At 38.5% G+C, this 19,091-nt stretch overlaps 3 long non-coding RNA genes and 1 pseudogene across 8 annotated transcripts in view; 2 read left to right on the top strand and 2 right to left on the bottom strand.

Annotated features, from left to right (window-relative positions):
• Positions 1-19,091, bottom strand: part of LOC114933954 (uncharacterized) — a 213,350-nt pseudogene that overhangs the window by 50,489 nt on the left and 143,770 nt on the right. Inside the window, exon 3 of the transcript XR_014925714.1 lies at positions 11,784-11,922. The product of XR_014925714.1 is annotated as an uncharacterized LOC114933954 (transcript). The remainder of the gene's footprint in view (positions 1-11,783; positions 11,923-19,091) is intronic.
• The window catches only part of LOC114933958 (uncharacterized), a 187,222-nt gene that overhangs the window by 107,044 nt on the left and 61,087 nt on the right, over positions 1-19,091 (top strand). For all 5 annotated transcript variants that reach the window (XR_014925717.1, XR_014925716.1, XR_014925719.1 and 2 more), the window contains one exon: positions 6,945-6,983. This is a non-coding gene — a long non-coding RNA (uncharacterized LOC114933958). Of the gene's footprint in view, positions 1-6,944; positions 6,984-19,091 lie in introns of those variants that run through there.
• Positions 5,585-5,901, top strand: LOC146721319 (uncharacterized). The gene is made up of 2 exons (XR_014925728.1): positions 5,585-5,686; positions 5,755-5,901. It is a non-coding gene; the product is annotated as an uncharacterized LOC146721319 (long non-coding RNA).
• On the bottom strand, positions 5,877-6,529 carry LOC146721318 (uncharacterized). The gene is made up of 2 exons (XR_014925729.1): positions 6,272-6,529; positions 5,877-6,223 (listed from the first exon to the last, which is right to left on the bottom strand). It is a non-coding gene; the product is annotated as an uncharacterized LOC146721318 (long non-coding RNA).

Here is a 19,091-nt window from a genome sequence, read left to right as displayed (position 1 = left end):
CTGTTCTTTATTCCGTTTTATTAAAAAGTAAAAGTGTCTTATGTTAGATAAAAAAAAAAAAAAATAGAAAAAATATTATTGTAGGATCAAAACGCGTTTGCGCTTCGATTCTAGCTGGAGTTCTCATCTTCGTTGTACGAAATACTGATCACAAGTGAATTTTTGTTTCATCATGATCGAAATCGAGCAGTCTAATGAACTCGCTTTGAGACTCGCCGGTCGTACTTCAGCTCGTTGTTTAAGATCTAAATTTTCTTTTTCCATCCACGTTTCGCGTTACTGCCGTCTGGGTGGTCTCACGAAGAGAGAACTCCTCTAGAGACTCATCTACTTTTTTCTACTCATCGCTCAAAGCTACGAGGATACGCTGACAGAGTCTGCCGGTCAGGATGCATCGATAACGGTCAAGACTTTTCGCGTAACTCCTATCGTTTTCTTTAGCGTCGTTTATTTTTCGCAACTTGTTTATGTTTGGTTCTCTTGAAATGCCGCCAAGATACCTGCGCTCAATCGATTGGCGCTAATCGTGATTAATTACTTCACTATCATTAGCGAAAAGGGAATTTGACTCGTTTATTATTAAGATAATTTTGTTTTCTTATTATTATTAAAAAAACATAGTTGAAAGAACATAATAATTATTGCTGTGTGCTATAATAATATTTTTTTACAAACTATCGGTAATTAAAAAATAATCATCTGCCAGAAAATTGAATAATAGTATAATAAAAAATTTATAGTAGAAATATACACACAATAACATAATATGATGTAATATAAAGAATAATATAAAATATAAGAATTTCACGGAATTTCATATAAAGCCGATATATGGTTATAAAGAAGGCGATATCGGGATATATATAAAATGGTATTTCTGATCGAGCGATATATAAAGAAAAATTGCAGATAATAATAGCTTCATCGTGTGCATGTGTCTTGCGTCGAGACTTTGAAAGAACGTTGCTATTTCACAATACAAATTTAAACGTTGACGGTTATACAGCATCGATCGCGTCGCGCCAATAATTTATTTATGTCACTTATTATTTCAAAGTATCTACATTATGCTTCCTTATACATTATAACTCCAACCTTATCCTATTTAATCCTATGGGAAATTTAATCCGATGATAATTACAAGTTACACACACTATCCTCATTATTTGGTTTAATTACGCGACGATAATGACATAACAATAACGTTTACGAATCAATATCGCATATCGATTATTAAATTATGCCAAGCCGCTTGCTCAAAGTCAAACATCTCATTGCAATGTCGATACATTTACGATACTGCGGTTAATGCGCACACGGATTATATTCAATATCATTTAGTTATTACCCTGACGAACGCAGATCCGTCGTAACATTCGCGATACATATATAATTGTCGTTTAAATTAATTCAGTTCTTAATCCCTCCGCGTATACAAGTCCCGTGTTTATCACGGAGGGATTTAAATATCCCCGGAAAGAAGTACGAGCACTCTCAAGACAGCGAGAAGGCATAGTTGGGGAATATTTTCCGGAGCGTAAAGCTAATTAATGGTGCATGCCGGTCTAATTTATCGCGGTGATACGCCGCGGATAAAGCGGCGAAAGAACGCGGCATTGTAGCTTATATATCCCGCATTTATACTCTCGTTAAATAAATCCGCCCGACCCGGACGAGTTTCTACGTGAGTTCTGTGAAAAGTTCAGGAAGACGTGTAAATGCGCACGCGAAGTAAATGGTAAAAATCTACGGTATGCAACACTCGGTTGTACCTACCCTCGTGGCGTTATATTCTTTCTCAACCTGGATATTTAGTCATGTGCATAAACGAGCACAGATATTTTTATGCGAGTTCTTGAGCGCGGACTCTCTCATTCTCTCGCGACTTATTTAGAAGAATTCAAGTCGTTGTAACGAAGCAATTAAGCGTAATATTTGCATTGAGAAAATATGCTCGAAATGCAACATAGTATATACTGGTAGTGCTAATGATTGAATAATATTTTGAAAACCAAATGTACACACAAAAGTTCTTTAATCGAGGATTTCGAATTTCATACAGTTATACTATAAAAAAAGAATCAATATTGAAAAAATAAGCATACATTCCCGATATAGAGTAAATCTTTTTTTTTCCATTTACAATAATTGAAGAGAAATATTCTATATTACGCAAAAATAGTTTTTTAGTTAAAAAAATAAAAATGGAAAACAAATAAGATATTATATATTAAATTTTTATTTATATTCTTTTAACAATCACATTTGCAAATTAATGTAATTTAACATACTATTTGATGAGATATAATGATTGACATGTTGGGTAAAAAAAAATTAATTTCTCGTTAATTTATCAAATACTCGGCAGTGAAACAACGTTCGAGGTGCAACAACTCTCGAGCAAATAGAATCTATATAGATCTCGCATGCCGCGAATAAAAGATACGGGAATTTCCGCTCGCAGGAAAGCTCACGTACATTTTCCGCAAGTGTTCCAGAAGCGAAAATCTCCATAACGGATGATCGCGACAAGACAAGCACGACGAGAAAGCGAGAGAACGGGAGGGAACAACAGACATTCGCAATATCCTCGCGAATATCGTAGATCGCGCGCCGCATATCCGGTAAGTGGAATCCCGCACGCGCGCCCCCATACCAATTACTTTCAATTCTGGAAGCCGTGTTTCCGCGCCCGCTGTTTCGTCGCTTCCTACGGAATTCGGCGCTCACTTACACGTAGCGGAGATACTCTTAATTATATATACGAGAGGCCGGGAGTTGTTGTTTCGTGCCACGGTTATGCGTGCCACGTGGTCCGGCAAACGGCACAACGTTTAATAAGGTCCGTCGAAAGTTACTTTGTAATTAACAATTAGGAATAGAACAGAGGGCAGGGAAAGCTGGGTAAATAAGGCGAGAGGACCGTGTATGGAGGAAAGAGGGTTGAACACACGCCGCACAAATTAACTTGTTTGAAATAATTACAAAGTAGCATGGGTGGTTGTAAGAGAGCAACCGGCTAAACGAGCGATACTCGCTCGCAGTTTAGTCGGGGACTTCTTTTCCTGTTTGTCTCCTCTCGCACAGAGAGTCTCGAATCATGTCTGTGTTTTTTTTTCTCAGCGCCCCATCTCGCTTTTACAAGAAATTATATTACGATAATTATTATTATTGTTATATTGTCATTAGTTTTATTACTATTATTATTCTTGCTGGCTTGTTATTGCTGTAGCCACTCTGCAAACAAAACGCTTGAGAAAGAGATCTTTTATTATAATATAATATTTAACATGATGGAAAAAAACAGCTGGCGGAGTAGAAGCGTTTTACATTTATGTAACATCTCCGTACATCCGCGATCTTTTGCGTTGATATAAAAAGTCTGGCTATTCCCGGGAGGCGGATATTACATTTTCATAATTACTTTTACGTATAACAAATTAAATGAACTCGACGGAAGGTTTTATATAAATACGTGATGTAAAAAAGTACGCACGATTGACGGGGATGCACGGTAAAAAATGTTTAAAGTCATAAATATAGTGGCGCGACTTTTGTTACAAACACACATTGCACAGTTTCACGTTTATCGGTTTTATATCGTGTGTTGTGATAATAACTTTTTTTCGGCGATGAACAACGAGATTAAATTATGGGGAGAGTTAATTGACATTCGCCGATACGAAATCGGGTGCTGCATTGTACTCGCAGAAGTACTATCGAGTTTAATTAAGCAATCGCGCGTCAGCCACAAATGATCAATCCGCCGAGCGCAAGTCCTCCATTTTCCCCTATCTCTCACTCCCCTCTTCCCCCTTTTTGATCGCGGCTGATTTTCATTAGGGTGCAGCCTCCGCCAATCGAGTACCTGTAATCAATTCGCGAGCGAGCGCAACGGGCTCGTCGCGGTCCATATGTTACCCGTTTGTTACATCCCAATTATGCACTTTGCCGGAATTATACTCGATACCGTTCGACGCGCGAGCGCGTTTATATAGGTATTCGATATTCTCTCGTCCTATTTTCCGTTCGCCGTTCGGTTTGTTACGCAGAGATTTAACGTCGAACCGCGTAGAATTAAAACCGAACCATTGAACCAAAGTGCCCATCGTAAGTCTGTTATAACGTGCAATAATAGTTCCGATGCGGCCACAGTATCGATTGTGTCGACATTTAGATATGTACCTAAATTATATTTCGGTTATAACTGAATGTCATTTAATCCCCCAAAGTCTCAATTATTTTAAATATTATTTAGTAGAATGTGCCGAAAATATACATAGTTTCAGCTTCTTCTTCTTTTAGTAAAGAAATAAGTATTTTCAAACAATAGAAATGAATATATAAATAAATTACAAGAGTTCAGATAAAATTGCAGCAGTCATTCCTAATTTCGCGTGTCTAGTCCACGAAAAGTAGACTGTTTTTCTTATTTTAAATTCCAGTTTCATGTACCATATACGTACACAGATCATGTATCTCACGATATTTTTAGTGTTCATATTTACATCATTAGATTTGGGCATAACTTTGATTGGAAATCACCGACAATTTTACATAACGAGAAACATGTAAGAAAGAGAGAGATTGCTGAAATGTTCTTCATAAAGAAGCATGACAATACAGTTAACCTACAGAAAGACACCGAGAATTTGACAAACATTTACGACAAAATAATAAAGATTGTTTAGTGGCGCGTTTCAAGTTTAGTCGTTGACGAAACATCATAACGATGGGACGTGTTCCTCTTTTAATTTTTAACTTTTAACATCATAACGATGGGACGTGTTCCTCTTTTAACGTTTAACTTTCGATTTCAAATAACACCGGTGTGATGTTATGTTAACCTCGGTTTAATTGATGGTATGTTTATAAAATTTATACTTATTTTATTAATTTAACACTTAAATGAGTTTTCGTATGTTAAAAAATATTGTGTAACATTATGTTGTAGAAATTTCACTTGAAAAGGACCACAACCAAATGGTCGAAACGTCGTGAAATAATCAAATAAAATTGCTAGTTACGTCGTAGTCAAGTCGTTTAAGCTTATCATTAGATTTGTTAAGATGTGTTCGTTTGTGTTGTGCACGTAAACACATGTATATCTGCCGCAGTATTCTGAAATGATGTGATAAGAAATATTTCCTGTGTGTCACACATGCGTTAAAATATATATTGAATAAAGTTAGCGTTCGTAAAGTTATGCGCGCACGCGCGCGCGTTTGATTTATGAATGAGTGGTCAGGCGTGCTCGTAGAAATGGGAGGGGGAGGGAGAAAGTGGGATAGGTCGTGGCTACTATCGTGCGTGATAGCGCGTACGCACAGCTGATTTCTTCACATGAACGAAAGAGCGCGGAGTCACGACGAGATCACTTCAGACCAAATTAATCATATAGTGCTTTAAGCAGATTTATCGTTGCAGATTGAAAGACAACGTTAATAAAAAAAAGAATAATGAAGAATTAGCATATACATGTATATTTACAGTATATACATACTATATATTTGTACCCAAATGTCATGTATTTGAAAATTTCAAATCAATGATTGCTCTAAATAACAGAGAGTTGTACAGGGTTGGTCCGGAAAGTAATGCGTCGCATTTTTTTGTGACGCGACTATACATCGCAGAGCGATGGGACCGGTTGGGGAGGAAGGGGGGTACCCTTAGCTTTCCAACGGTAGGTCGCTCAATTGTTTCCATGCGCTTGGAGGGTTAGGACGGCTTATTCTGTGAACCTCTGCTTAGTGGTCGCGTCGAACTTGTGATGGAGAGAACGATAGAGCAACGCTATGCGATAAAGTTTTGCGTGAAGCTGGACAAGACGCCGCTGGAAACTTTTGAAATGCTCAAGAAAGTTTTCGGGGACGATTGCCTTTCCAAATCGCAGTCAAACAGATGGCACAAGATGTTTAGAGAAGGTCGGAAGGAGGTCGCCGACGAGGCCCGCGCAGGACGCCCGTCAACATCGCGAACGGACGACAATGTGACTCGTGTGCGCCAATTATTGAATTCAGACCGTCGAATGAATGTTCGCTTAATGTCGGAATTATTGAACTTGCCGAAAACGATTGTTCACGAGATTGTATCGGAAGACTTGGCCATGCGGAAGATTTGCGCAAAACTTGTGCCCAGAGTGTTGACCGATGCGCAAAAGCAACACCGAGTGGAAGTTTGTGAAGAACTCAAGCAACTCTGTGCAGATAATCCCAATTTCCTGAACAACGTTATCACTGGGGATGAGTCATGGGTCTTTCAGTACGACTTTTTTTTATTTCCTCGGCTGAAAAGGAAGCTCAAAGGACAACAGCTCGAGTCGGTTGACAACGTACAAGCTACTTCGACGGCCTCCCTGAACAGCATCCCAGTCAAGGAGTTCCAGAAATCTTATGACGCATGGAAATCGCGTTGGCAAAAATGTATTGACGCAGAAGGGTCATACTTCGAACAATTTTAAGTTGTTTTACCTATGCGATCAATAAATTCTTTTTTAAAAAAATGCGACGCATTACTTTCCGGACAAACCCTGTATATTGAACGTTTATTAATCATTAATTTGTAATGTATTTAATCTAACATATTCGGAAATTATATTATAATTTTACAATTTAATTTTAGAATTAATGCATACACGTGTGCGCGCATGCATACACAAACATAATATTATATATGTATACAATATTATATATGCATATATACATTTTATTGCATATATGCATATATAATATATAATGCTTAAAAGTTTTTTTTACTTAAAAAGAATAATTGCTTTAGAATATAATAAAATTATTACATTAAATATTTTTGGTTTTTATAGAAATATAAAAATACATATAAAGATACAAAATGCGGTGCGTATATAATCATTTTTCAGTTAATTATTAATATTATATTTTTGTATGCTGCTATAATTTAGATCTTATATTTGTGTGTTATAGATCAACTACGTAGTCAACTTCGCTGTTGTGCATCAATTGGTAAGTGACTTTTATTTTATAATAAAGAACGTTAAATAATAAATGTGTCTCAATTTTTTATTTTTTAAGCTTCTATTGGTTTGTAGCTTTTTTTATCCACTTTACGTGTATTTTTAGAAAAGATGTTCTAATTGATAATTCTAATTGATATTTCGCCTCTTTTAACATTCTAATTAATTCCAATAATCGAAATTCTATTTTTAATACAATGAAAATTCGAAATATTCAATGCATATATTAAATACTATATGTGTACTATTATTATCTATTTCGACATAGAGAACTGATCTATTGAATTGTAACGTAATGGAGAATTGCATTCTATAACTAAAATGAGACTACTTGCAGTATTGTATTTGCGAGTTATCGTTCAACCGCATTGTGCGCGGCTGACATCATTATTGCACATGCTATAGGAATATATCACTAATTAGATACATTTATTATACATAATCTATGAACAGACGGTAACAATTTTCAATAATTTTTTATTTTTGCATAATTTATGCCAATTTGAATCTTATGTTAAACAAGGAATATTGTGAAGCGATAATATCGAATTGTTAATATTATCATCGCAAGATATTATTTTGGAGTAAAAAAATATATATTTTTTCTTGAAAATGTATAAAACTTACAGAGTACTTATGATGCTTTATCTTATCTGAGATAAGAAAAACGCAATATTGAAAAATATAGCATGAAAAATGGCTCATTTTGACATCGGTAAACGAATTTAAGTGCTTCGAGAATTGAGTGGAAGAGGAAGTTTCGGTTTTTATTCGACTTGCTTCTTTCGTCAGTCGATTTATGTTGTCGAAAAGACGCGAAAGAGCTGGCAAGCAAGCTATCGTAGCAGGACGGACGATCGAGAGGAGACCAAATCCTCGACGACGTCTCTCATGCATAATCCAAAAGTTTGTATCTCTTCTCGAGAACGCCATCTCGCTCGAGCTTTCCAGATTAGATAGATATTTTTATTTTTGTTTCTGCATCTCTGTACGATTGACATCGCGATATTTTAGCGATACGTCTGGAACAATGTGGCCAAGATATCACATCTTGAACGATGCACGAAAATCGTGTAACACGTGGAATTTAAATTTGAGTTAAAATTGAGTAACGAAATGCGCAACGAAATATTGATCCAATTTTATACAATTAGTTGTTTAATATTTTGGATAAACAAAAATAACTTATGTAGTGACGATTTTAATAATTTTTTCAGTCTTTCATTCTTCATTACTATATGTGTACGGCTCGCAAAAAGCTATTTATGTCATTAATTAACTTGACATTAATGACTATATTGTAGCAATAAGGCGAGCTCGGTCGCCTACGGCTGCTCACTATCTAACAATAATGAGTACTGAAAAGAACATTTGTTCGCAATGCTTTCACTCTGACGACTTTTTATATCCCTAGAAATACGTAGAATGGCTGTTAGTAAACCAGACAGAGAGACGCTTCATTAAGCCACTCGCGTTCGCGAAGATATATGTATTTCCGAGCGTTTTATTCATTTTCTAAGGGCATTGCACCCTTCTTCCATATGTTGTTTAAATACGGCATATGACTGTATGTACCCTTCATTATGAGAAATATCAACGACCTAAAGGATATAAAGCCGGGTTTACGAGCGTTGCGCTTTTCGCAACTGCATAAATTACGCTCGGTTATCTCTGTAAAAATTTATTGCTCTCCGCGAAATTAAATTCATATCCACAAATTGTTTCGCGAAATGCGCACACATGGTCCATGTCCATGTCTCTAATAATTCTTTATTCGTCGATTGCTACTTATTATCGACACATTTAGCGATTTTCCTAATGACTGAAAGGTATTTCGGTCTATTTTTCCCCGGCTTTTCCGCGCCAGATATAATCAAGGGGCTGACGTACAATATTCTCTCAACAAGATTTCACCAGTATCCGTGGAATTCATCATCGAATAATATTTTCGTTTTACGCTTCGCGCTTTTTTTCAATACCGTGCAAACACAAAGGCCGGCGCCGGGAATTTGCGAATTATGCGTCTTTCAATCAGCGGGAAATTAATCCTACGTGGAATGGCATGCGAAAGTGTTCCGACGTTGCCCTCGAATTTTTTCATTGTGTTTCAGGAACGGTCGAACAATTTCAATTATTTTATGCAAACGTCGCGATCCCGTAATTTTCTGCCAGTATCGATCAACACGCGGCCATCGTGTGTGTTTACAAAAACTCTTCTCTCGTTACAATCTACGTTCGCTGAGTTATCTCCGTCGAACCGCAACGAGTTTGCAGTTTGAAAAAAAAAAATCGATGCTGTTGTATAGTCAAACAAGAACAAGTCTTGCGGGAGAAGGATTTTATTTTTATTCAGACGTCATTGATGAGAGGGATTCGATTAATTTCACTTCGAGTACGATGTGAAACAACGATGTTCGTGAGAAAACAACTTTCAGGTAAAACGCGATCACGAGCTACTGCAAAAACTTGCGTTCGATCGGAGCGATCGTAACACTTTCGACAGCAAATTCAGGATTCGAGCGAATCGAAAGCGGAGATAGGCTCGCATCCGCGAAAATATTCGACGGGATAGCGAACATGTTTTTTCTCGCTTCTTTTTTTTTCTGATGATGTATGGTGATAAACGATGTAAATTTTTTTTGATAGAGAAGACGGGGGAGAAAGGTAATTCCTGCGGCATCTACGTCACGACAGAAACAAATTTCGCGTGGTCGAAAAACTGGACAGCTCGGGTTCTCTTTGCAGTAACACGGTTCTCTTTTTACTCTCTGACCGGTTTCCGTTTTCTTTTTTTCCTCTTTTGTCTCGTTCTCCAGCGAGTTCTCCCTTAAAAACGCCACACATTCATCAAACAGATCAAATAACCATGCACATTTTGTTTAAATCTTTATTTAAAAATAATAATTAAATACTTTGCAATATTGCACATTTCGTGATTCGATCAAGCAGTCTTGGCAACCTCAAATTCAACATTTAATTTCGATTTAAATCTCCCTAAATCTTTGATAAATGAAAATATCTTTAAGAGAGGAAATCGACACGGTAATAATCTCGAAATATCAAAATTTGAGTTTTTGAATAAAGAACAAAAGTCATTTTCGAAGTCGTTCCCCGAACATTTACCGTTCCGCAGATTTGTGATCTCACCGTCCAATTCACGATATGGCAGTTTCTGTCTGTTCGATAGGAATACAGCGCTTTATTCTGGACATGTCTCGTCACTCGCCGGTGATTCACGCGTTCCGGCCAAGAATCGAAAGCCGCGAGCGATAGCCAGAATTGCGGACGCGTTATTTTTTCGGGAAAAATCTATTCATATCGCGGCATCTGTTATCCTGAAACTGACTTTCTCGTTACCGAAAAAAGGGAAAGAGAGAGAGAGAAAAAAATAGAGAAAAGAGAGAGAGAGAGAGAGAGAGAAGGTCGCCGTTCACATGACGACCATTTAATTGATCTCGCGGATCGTGAACGGAGGTACTTGTTGAAGATAAATTTCGGCGTTGATTGATTCCCAGTAGTACGATAACGACGCCTCCGGTAATAATGCTATTTTTCTTCCGCGGCCCGATAAAGTTGAGCATTTTGACGATTTATATGTCGATCGAGTCGGCGGACAATTTTATTGGGATGGCTGAATCGGGCAAATTAGTGTCGCTCGTGCTGTTTCAGTGAAGAAAAACTTAATAAACGCAGGCAACCGCGTATTTTACATGATTCGCATATATGAATTATAATGCACATAATTAAACCGTTAATTGGAACGCAAGAGATTTAATGGCGACCAAAAATGACAGAAACGTGAACAAAATCAGTAAGTGTGTTATCGTAAAAGGTTGGGCTGACCATACGCGGCTTTTATCACTTAATTGCTTATTTACGTACGAATCATTCGAAAAGATGTATTATACATCTGTGTTAATAACGATAATTTTTTACATAAATAGCGCACGTAACTTCTTTTCTCTAAATATATGCTGTTAATTAATAATTAAATTCGCGTCAGCGTTGATTACAAATTCAGAAAATACCAGATGGAAATGTTCATTATATTTTTAAAACACATATTACCCTCGAGAGAAATATAATTTTCGATATAATTCACGGAATATATTTTTTGCGCCAAATAAAAAATTATGATAAATATAGAAAAAGGTGATCATATACATATATTTTAATTAGAAAAATAAATCTCACATTTTTTCTACGCGCGTACATGGTAATTTACGTAAACAAAATATTGAAAAATATTGTAAAATACGGTAATTGAAGATACATGCCATGTAATATCATTATTTGTATGCGCAGAACAATAAAACACAAAACTGAACGCGGATATAATTAAAAAGTATATTCGGGAACGTACCCACAAGACACATATTAATGGCACGAGGATGTGCGAAATGGTTGCCGGTGGACAACTATTTTACAATAAAACGCCACGCGGGCGTTACCGAAATAGTTTATCGCGCGCTGTTATACATAAATATCCCATAATGGCAGATATTGTTGGCAGTAACTCAAACAGACAGACGGGAACTCTATTGGACATTCGTGAATTAACGAGACACTGGGATTTTTTTACGTAACGAGATGATATTACCATGTATCATTATCAATTTGTTAAAATTTTCAAATTTTAAAAACTTCAATAAAAAAATAAATAAATAAAGCTGCCTCAATTGAACAAAAAAGAGGAAATTTCTCAATGCTGCGTTTCTACTAAAAAGACGGCACGCGAGTGTCTTTTCGGTTACCCGATATTATTGATTAAGAGATGATGGATACTTACGAATCACCGTCAGATTGGCAGTCTGATAAGTGGTAGCGAAGGACGGCGCCTCGGTGGAAACTTCGCATTTGTATTGGCCCGAGCTCTCTAGGCTGAGATCCTTCAATTTTATCGATTTCTTTTCGCTGTTCGGTCTTGTCTGCGGACAGAAAGAATACGGGAATGTATTTGCTTGCTAATGGAGACTTTTTGTAGCGAACGGAGACGTGATGTCATCGTCTAGCGATGGATCTACACTCGGATTCCATTCGAAGTTAGGGCTTACTTCACCGCGACTGTATATGTGTACACGTACATTTTGCGCGCAACCAATATTATTTCCGAGACAATCAACGCTTGATTGTATTTGCGAGGTAATGGAATTTCCGGAAATAACGCAAAATTCAATTTTTCAAATCGAGAATGGTTATAATGGAGTTTGTAATATATGTACAATATATAGTATATATATACAGTCTAAAAAAATTCAATATCAAAATTATAAAAAACGAAAAACAATACAAGAAATATATAGCAAAGACGCGAGATGCAGATATATGCCATCGCATACACGTATACATAAAAGAAAAAAATTCGAGTATATAAAATTTTCGATTCTTCCTTCTTACACGAAACATTACGCTAAGAGCACTTTTTTTCTCCGAAATTTGCACAGGAAGGATGTAGGATGACCGTTCCGCTCGATTGTTGAAACCGCAGTCATGCGTTTTGTATCTCGATCTTGCTATAGGTTTAATTAGATTCTATCTACCCCTATCCGTCACGCTTAGCTTGTCGATGTTCGCAGAGTCATGTTGCCCCGCTATCAGAACGACGGTCGCATTGTCTTCGCGGGCCATGCATCGCCATCCTCCACGTGCGACTTTGTCGATAGAAGGGGAGCGTTTGCGGCTTATCGATAATTCATGGCCCGTTACCGAAGCCCGAGACACGGACCTCGGCTGCTCGCATTAGGTTCGATTAGGTACATTCGCGGTCCAATTAGCCCTCCACGTATGCGACGACGCGGGTTTCTCCGCCGTTAACATTTATGGGAAATCGAGCGTCCGCGCCGAATCGATCACCGAACACGATCATCAATACGAGGGATCTTGCAAACACATCGATATTCCGATATACTTGCGACGTGGCTCGGCGATCGAGTCGCGACTGCGACTACTCGCTCGTCGGATGATGAATAATTAATATAGTGGCGTACGAAGTACCGAGAATCTAATTAACTCTCAATTCTAGAATCTCTGTTTAATCCTCGTAGCGCCCACATCGGATCCGAGTTCAAATCTAATCGCGAGACCGTAATATATAATTGCATTACTCAAATTTCACTATAATAATTAAGGAGCAAATCTAATTAAAATCGAACGTTCCGCGAATTATACCGACTAATTCTTTCATTTTTTTCAAATGAACAATATTATTTTAAATTTATAGTTTAATTTATAAATATATTGACTATACTATTTTATAAATATATGTATAACACATATTTTTCGATTCAATATTGGTTTAATTACGTCATAGTTGTATCAAGATTTTAGATTTCTCCATCGAGATGGGGGATTCGAGGTAAGTCTCAGAGCGAAGCGCGAGAAGGAAAAGCGAATTATTGACGCGGCCGCTTTCAATTTGGTCCAAACGCGCGAAGCTGCGGCGCATCTGGCTCGTTGCCGCGCATCCGATAAAAGCCGTCTCTTTTGTAATTTCCGGCTACATTAACGGCATCTCCGGTGGTCGCGTCGTCGATCTTCCGATATTCTGATAATCCACGATCTCAGACACCGTGGAAAAGTGCCGTTGCTAGTGACAGGCGTGCCGTTTTCTCTCTCTCTCTCTCTCTCTCTCTCTCTCTCTCTCTCTCTCTCTCTCTCTCTCTCTCTTTCTCTTGGTCCACGATCCGGATGGCTCGCGGTGACGGTTAATTAAAGTGAATTAGAAACTTTCGTTCACGTCCACCCTCGGAGAAGATAGCGGAAACTTTGATCAATTTAATGTATCCATGTGAAATATCCTACCGCAATCGGAGTTGAAATAATTGATACACGTGTTTTGTTATGTAGCTGTGTAATGGTTTATTAATAATACGTAAATCTATATATTTATTTAATATATTCATATATTAAAATTCATGTATTTGTTTAATATATTTATTACCAGGGGAAATATCTAAAAATGGTAACGATTAGCTTTCTTTAACGTCAGTTTATAAAGCGTTATAATAGAATAATAAACGCGTAGAAAAGTTTTAAAGTTAGTAATGTAACAATCGATGACGTCCCACAATAAATTATGTTTATGTAAATCGGTGCGGAAAGAATTGTTTTTATGATCGCGAAACGAGAGGGAAGGAATATTTTCTCAAAATAACGTCAATATTTATATCTGTCGTTTCAACTTTTGCCAAGCAATAATCGCAAGTAGACGCAATCAAAGAAGATTTTGACAACCTTAAATAAAAAACAATTAACTTGATCAAAAATGTAAATTCAAAATAAATTCCAAATGTCAAAAAAAAAAAAAAGTACGGTTCATTTTTAATACACGTATATCTTCTGTTGAATTCTTTCTTCTTCCGAGGAAGAATCGTGTACTTTGCCGAGGAGAAAAATCTTCTCTCGAATATAAAAGCACAATGATTTTACACGCACCGTGGAAAAAAACCGGCCGAAGTGGAGATACCGCGATATATAGCACGAACGTAAGACCCGATGTAATTCCTCAAAATACGCGGTGGAACGCTTACACATTTCGGAGAGCAGCGGATCTTAAATCCTCCGCGCGACGCTTGGTGCCTTCTGGCGTATAAGAGGAGCAAAAAGAGAGATAGAAAAAATAACGGGGCCGACCGGAGACTCTCTCGCCGGTGTAATTTCCTCGAGGTAATAAACTAAAAGCATCTTTCCCTGGCTGCCTTTCCACCGAATCTGCCGCCATCTCGACCGGCTCGATTCGACCCTGCTCGGCTTGGTTCGGCTCGATTTCTCTCTCTCTCTCTCTGCATTCGGGAACAAAATTACTTTTACCAGCGGATAGAAGCTCGAAATAATTCGAAGGACGAACGAGGAAGCAAAGTCAGGGAACTTAGGCAAATTCGCTCGAAGCCCTTCTTGACTTCGTCCTTTAAGTTTCGAAATTGTACACCGCTCGTGTATTAAGAGATCCCTGTGGGAAGAGAGAGAGAGAGAGAAGGGAGCAAGAAGACAGGAGGGAAAGTGCGCCAGCCTAGATCCTGCCGAAATAGGATACGAGGAGAAGAGAAGACGCGTTTCCAAGTTTTCGACTCCCTTGATGACACTGAACTGTAAAATTAATCGCGCGGAGTAAGATTCAATGGCATGCTTTGTGGACGACGAAGATGTCACCGACCGGTCTCAGTTACGCCCTCTCATTAATGATCATTGGTTAATTAATAATATGAAAATGAGGTTTCTGAAAATGAATGTGGAAATGATTAGGAGAATGATTAAATGTACCCTCGAGGTTGTAAACAAGTCAATTATACCGTTGTCTTTCATCTTTGGAGGGTCTTTTACCCCTGGATTTTTGCTATATTTACTTACAATTAATTATCTTTCTTAGATCAAATTTGTTCATAGACGTTATAATCTCAGAAAAACAAATACCTTTTTGGCTCTGACTTCGTCTTCATTCGTGGTATCGCATTTTTTATATCGAAACTATGTCATCGAAGTCATTAGTCAAGAAAGAGAGTGAAAAGGAGAAAGGAAAGAAAAAGAAGGAGGTTTGTAATGCCTCGTTATCAATGTTGTTGAGTATCTCTCGCGAGTTTCTTTGTACTGGCCGACAATCCGCTGTTTCATCAATTGGATTTCTCAACTTCGTCTACTTACTTTTGTTGCGATTCCAAAAGAGGAGGCTTCAATCTTTCCGAGAGATAGACGGAAATTATACAAAAGGTCGCGTAACAATCAGCCTCTTCTCGGGGATGTGCGAGAGCTTCTGCTAGAAACGTAGGTGAGTGATGAGAGAAGGAGCGGTGCCCGGAAGTTAGCTGGGTACGCGAAAGTTTTCGAATCCCGGATAACGAGATGTTGATTCGCAACTTCTTACCGCGACTGCAAGTATAATACCTGAACAGGAGAAGAGAGAGAGAGACAGAGAGACTTTGCGCGCGCACGAGTAGCTTGACGTCTTCGCTAATCTACGTCGCCGAATGGAACTTTGGTTCGTTCGATACAGGAAAGACACTTCTAGGTACTTTCCGGAAAATGCGAGTGCCATGGTAATTTGTCTTTCAACCGCGAGAGACGTTATTAAAGCGGAAGTAAACGTAGATGAATGGAATTGCGTTCTCATCGCTATTTTCGATCCTACGATTTGTTTCTTTACCGGAGTTATTTCTCTCCGATGTACAGGGTGCATCTAAATAAGTGCGAGAAATTTTAGGGGATGATTCTTTGTCGAAAATTAAGGGGAGCTTCTTATATAAACATGTAGGTAAATTAGAAGAATGATTTTCTAATGATTAAAAAATGATTTCCTAAAATTTTTCACACTTATTAGATACATCTTGTATATAAACAAATTTTCAATCTTTTGATCATAATTTTTTTAAAATTAAAAATAAGTGCGAGAAATTTTAGGAGATGATTCTTTGTCGAAAATTAAGGGGGACTTCTTATATAAACACATGTAGATAAATTAGAAAAATGATTTTCTAATGATTAAAAAATAATTTCCTAAAATTTTTCACACTTATTAGATACATCTTGTATATAAACAAATTTTCAATCTTTTGATCATAATTTTTTTAAAATTAAAAATGATCAAAAAAATAGAAAGAAACGCTTTAAACGTAAAATTATATCTACATAAATACGCGAATGGGTATTTAAATTTTTCGCTACTTTTATCGAGAGGCGGATCTCTCTTAGGTAGACGGGACTTTCTTGAGTTAGTGATTGTAATACCATAACGCTGCCCTATTTCTATTGCGGTGGAGGATAATTACAGTTAGTTGACCGTAAACTCGAATTCCTTCCCTGCTCGCGGTCCTAATGTTCCCGCGCATATACACCCGGCTTTATATTCAATTCTTTTTATTGCCGTCGTCAATGTGTCTTCCGGCGGCATTAATGCGAGATATAGAAAGAGAGAAAGAGACCTTCCCTCCCTCTTCATCCCCTTTAAAACGTACTTAACGGCGTAGCCACGTCTTATCCGGCGAACCACGAAGACCACCGTCGGGTTACATGGCGCGTTAACTTTGAATAACCTTGTAAGCCGCCCTCTCTCTCTCTTCTTTTCGAATCTTTATTCCGTCGCGATGAGTTTCCGGGGATAAAAGTCGCGCACGAATGAACGTCACAACGACGTTAAAAATCTCCGTGGTACGACAATAACGTATAATTGTCGTGCAAGATGGACGTTATAAACCTATACGCGTCGCGACTCTCGCGATTGTTCGGGCGTACTTGGTCGGATTACATTTAACGAGAGAGATTCTCTGCGTCTGACTCGGCGACGTTTCAAGAATCTGTAAAAGAATTTCAGATACGATAAAGATGTACGTAGGAGAAAAACGCAGAATCAAGTGGTATATACATAATATCCCATCCTGAAATCATTTCTCTCAACATTTCTTCACATTCTATACACTGTAGAATTGAAAATTGAAACTATACTCTCGACGGAAGCTCTTTAAAAAATTGGCGACACGCAGAAATGTGATAAACGCGGCTAAATAATCTTTCATCTTTTAATTCGCGACTGGTGAAAAATTACGCGAGAGATAACGCATTCGCGAAACTCTGTCGCGTCCGGAGATGTTCATCCCCCTTCCGTTCATTCACTTTCATCTGCGTTGAATTAACCTACCCGCGGAATCCATTAAGCGCGTCCAAAACGACGTCCATAGACTCGTCGCTTAATGGATGGATACGGACGTGTAATGGATGTTGTTGGTGCTATCCGCTCTCTCTCTCTCTCTCTCTCTCTCTCTCTCTCTCTCTCTCTCTCGCTCTCGGTGGGAGATTGAAGAGACGGCGAGGCGTCGCGCGGCATCCCTTTGCATCTCGCGCGAAGCAGAAAAATCGAGACTGGCGAAACTTTGTGCACTCTAGAGGTGTAGATGGAGGTAATCTCGCGCGCGAGCTATATATATATAAAGCGGGATAAAAATCTGACGTTTCATCGATCAAGGATGCAACCGAGAGGAGCAACGTCATTTCTCCCCGTTTCTCGTTAATACAACGTCTCATTTCGTCTTGATCGTCGACTATAATATTGCCTTCGGTTCCAATTCAAGTGGAAGATACACACTATTATTCCAGCGACTGCATGCCATATCCTCGCCGGCGCGGCGAAAGGAGCTCGTGAATAATATAGGCCGCGCGCGGTGACGTTGTTAGATTTTACGGCCCTCGAGAGCCGGGAGTGGAGCGGCGATTTATGAGGCGGAAGATCGCGGCTCTCGCGGCAGATTAGTCAGATTGTTTGGAAATTTTCGTTGGTTTCCTGCCAACCGAGGAGAAGACGACGGTCGACTCTCCGTCGCGGCGAGCTTTCCGAGCTTTCGGTCGCTTCCCGCCCACGTAGCTCGAAAAGTCGCTCTATTTGCGAGTCGCACGCGAAGCACATGCAAATATCGCGCGATAAAAGAGGAAGAACGAACAAGAAGCCGAAGAAACACGGCGGCGCCATGTCAACGCTTCCCGTTGATTTATATTCCTTACCTGGGCCGCGCATCCGTGTGTGTGTGTGTATTTATGTATGAGATAGCTTTTGACCGGATGCTCCAATGCAGACAAACTCTGATTTCCGCTCACGAGCTTTAAAAGCGATCTCGAGTTTGACAGAATAAAATTGTGCTTAAATTACATTCACGGCTGTTTCTCGTGACATTTTAATTTCTATAATTTGGTGAAATTTTTTTAGCGAAACGATATGAACGACCCGTCGCTCAACTCGTCGCGTTATGATAAAATTTTTCGCGTTTTGAATTGCCGACGATATATCCGCGCGATTATCTTATCACGCTTGTAAAACTCGTTTGCGATTGACGGATTAAAAACACCACGCGAAAAAAAAAAAAAAAAAAAAAACACAAAATAAACGCACGTTTTATTTTCTGCTGCAACTCTGATGAATGTTACGCTCATTTTTACTATCACGCACGCTTGTGCCCCGTCGCTATTTTTATGCGTTTAAATGCCCCAAGCGAAGCTTACAGATTTGCATCACGGTCAAATGGCACGTCTCTCTCTCTCTATCTTCCTCTTTTCCTCCCTTTCTCTCTCATTTTCTCGATGAACGGCCGCGGTAGTATCTCGAATCTCGATATGTGACATG

This window comes from Nylanderia fulva, unplaced genomic scaffold (assembly GCF_048542155.1).
Source record: "Nylanderia fulva isolate GAGA-0341 unplaced genomic scaffold, ASM4854215v1 Scaffold50, whole genome shotgun sequence".
Lineage (NCBI taxonomy): Eukaryota > Metazoa > Arthropoda > Insecta > Hymenoptera > Formicidae > Nylanderia > Nylanderia fulva.
Note: the sequence above shows the minus strand (reverse complement) of the source record. Positions and strands in the feature narration are given on the sequence as shown.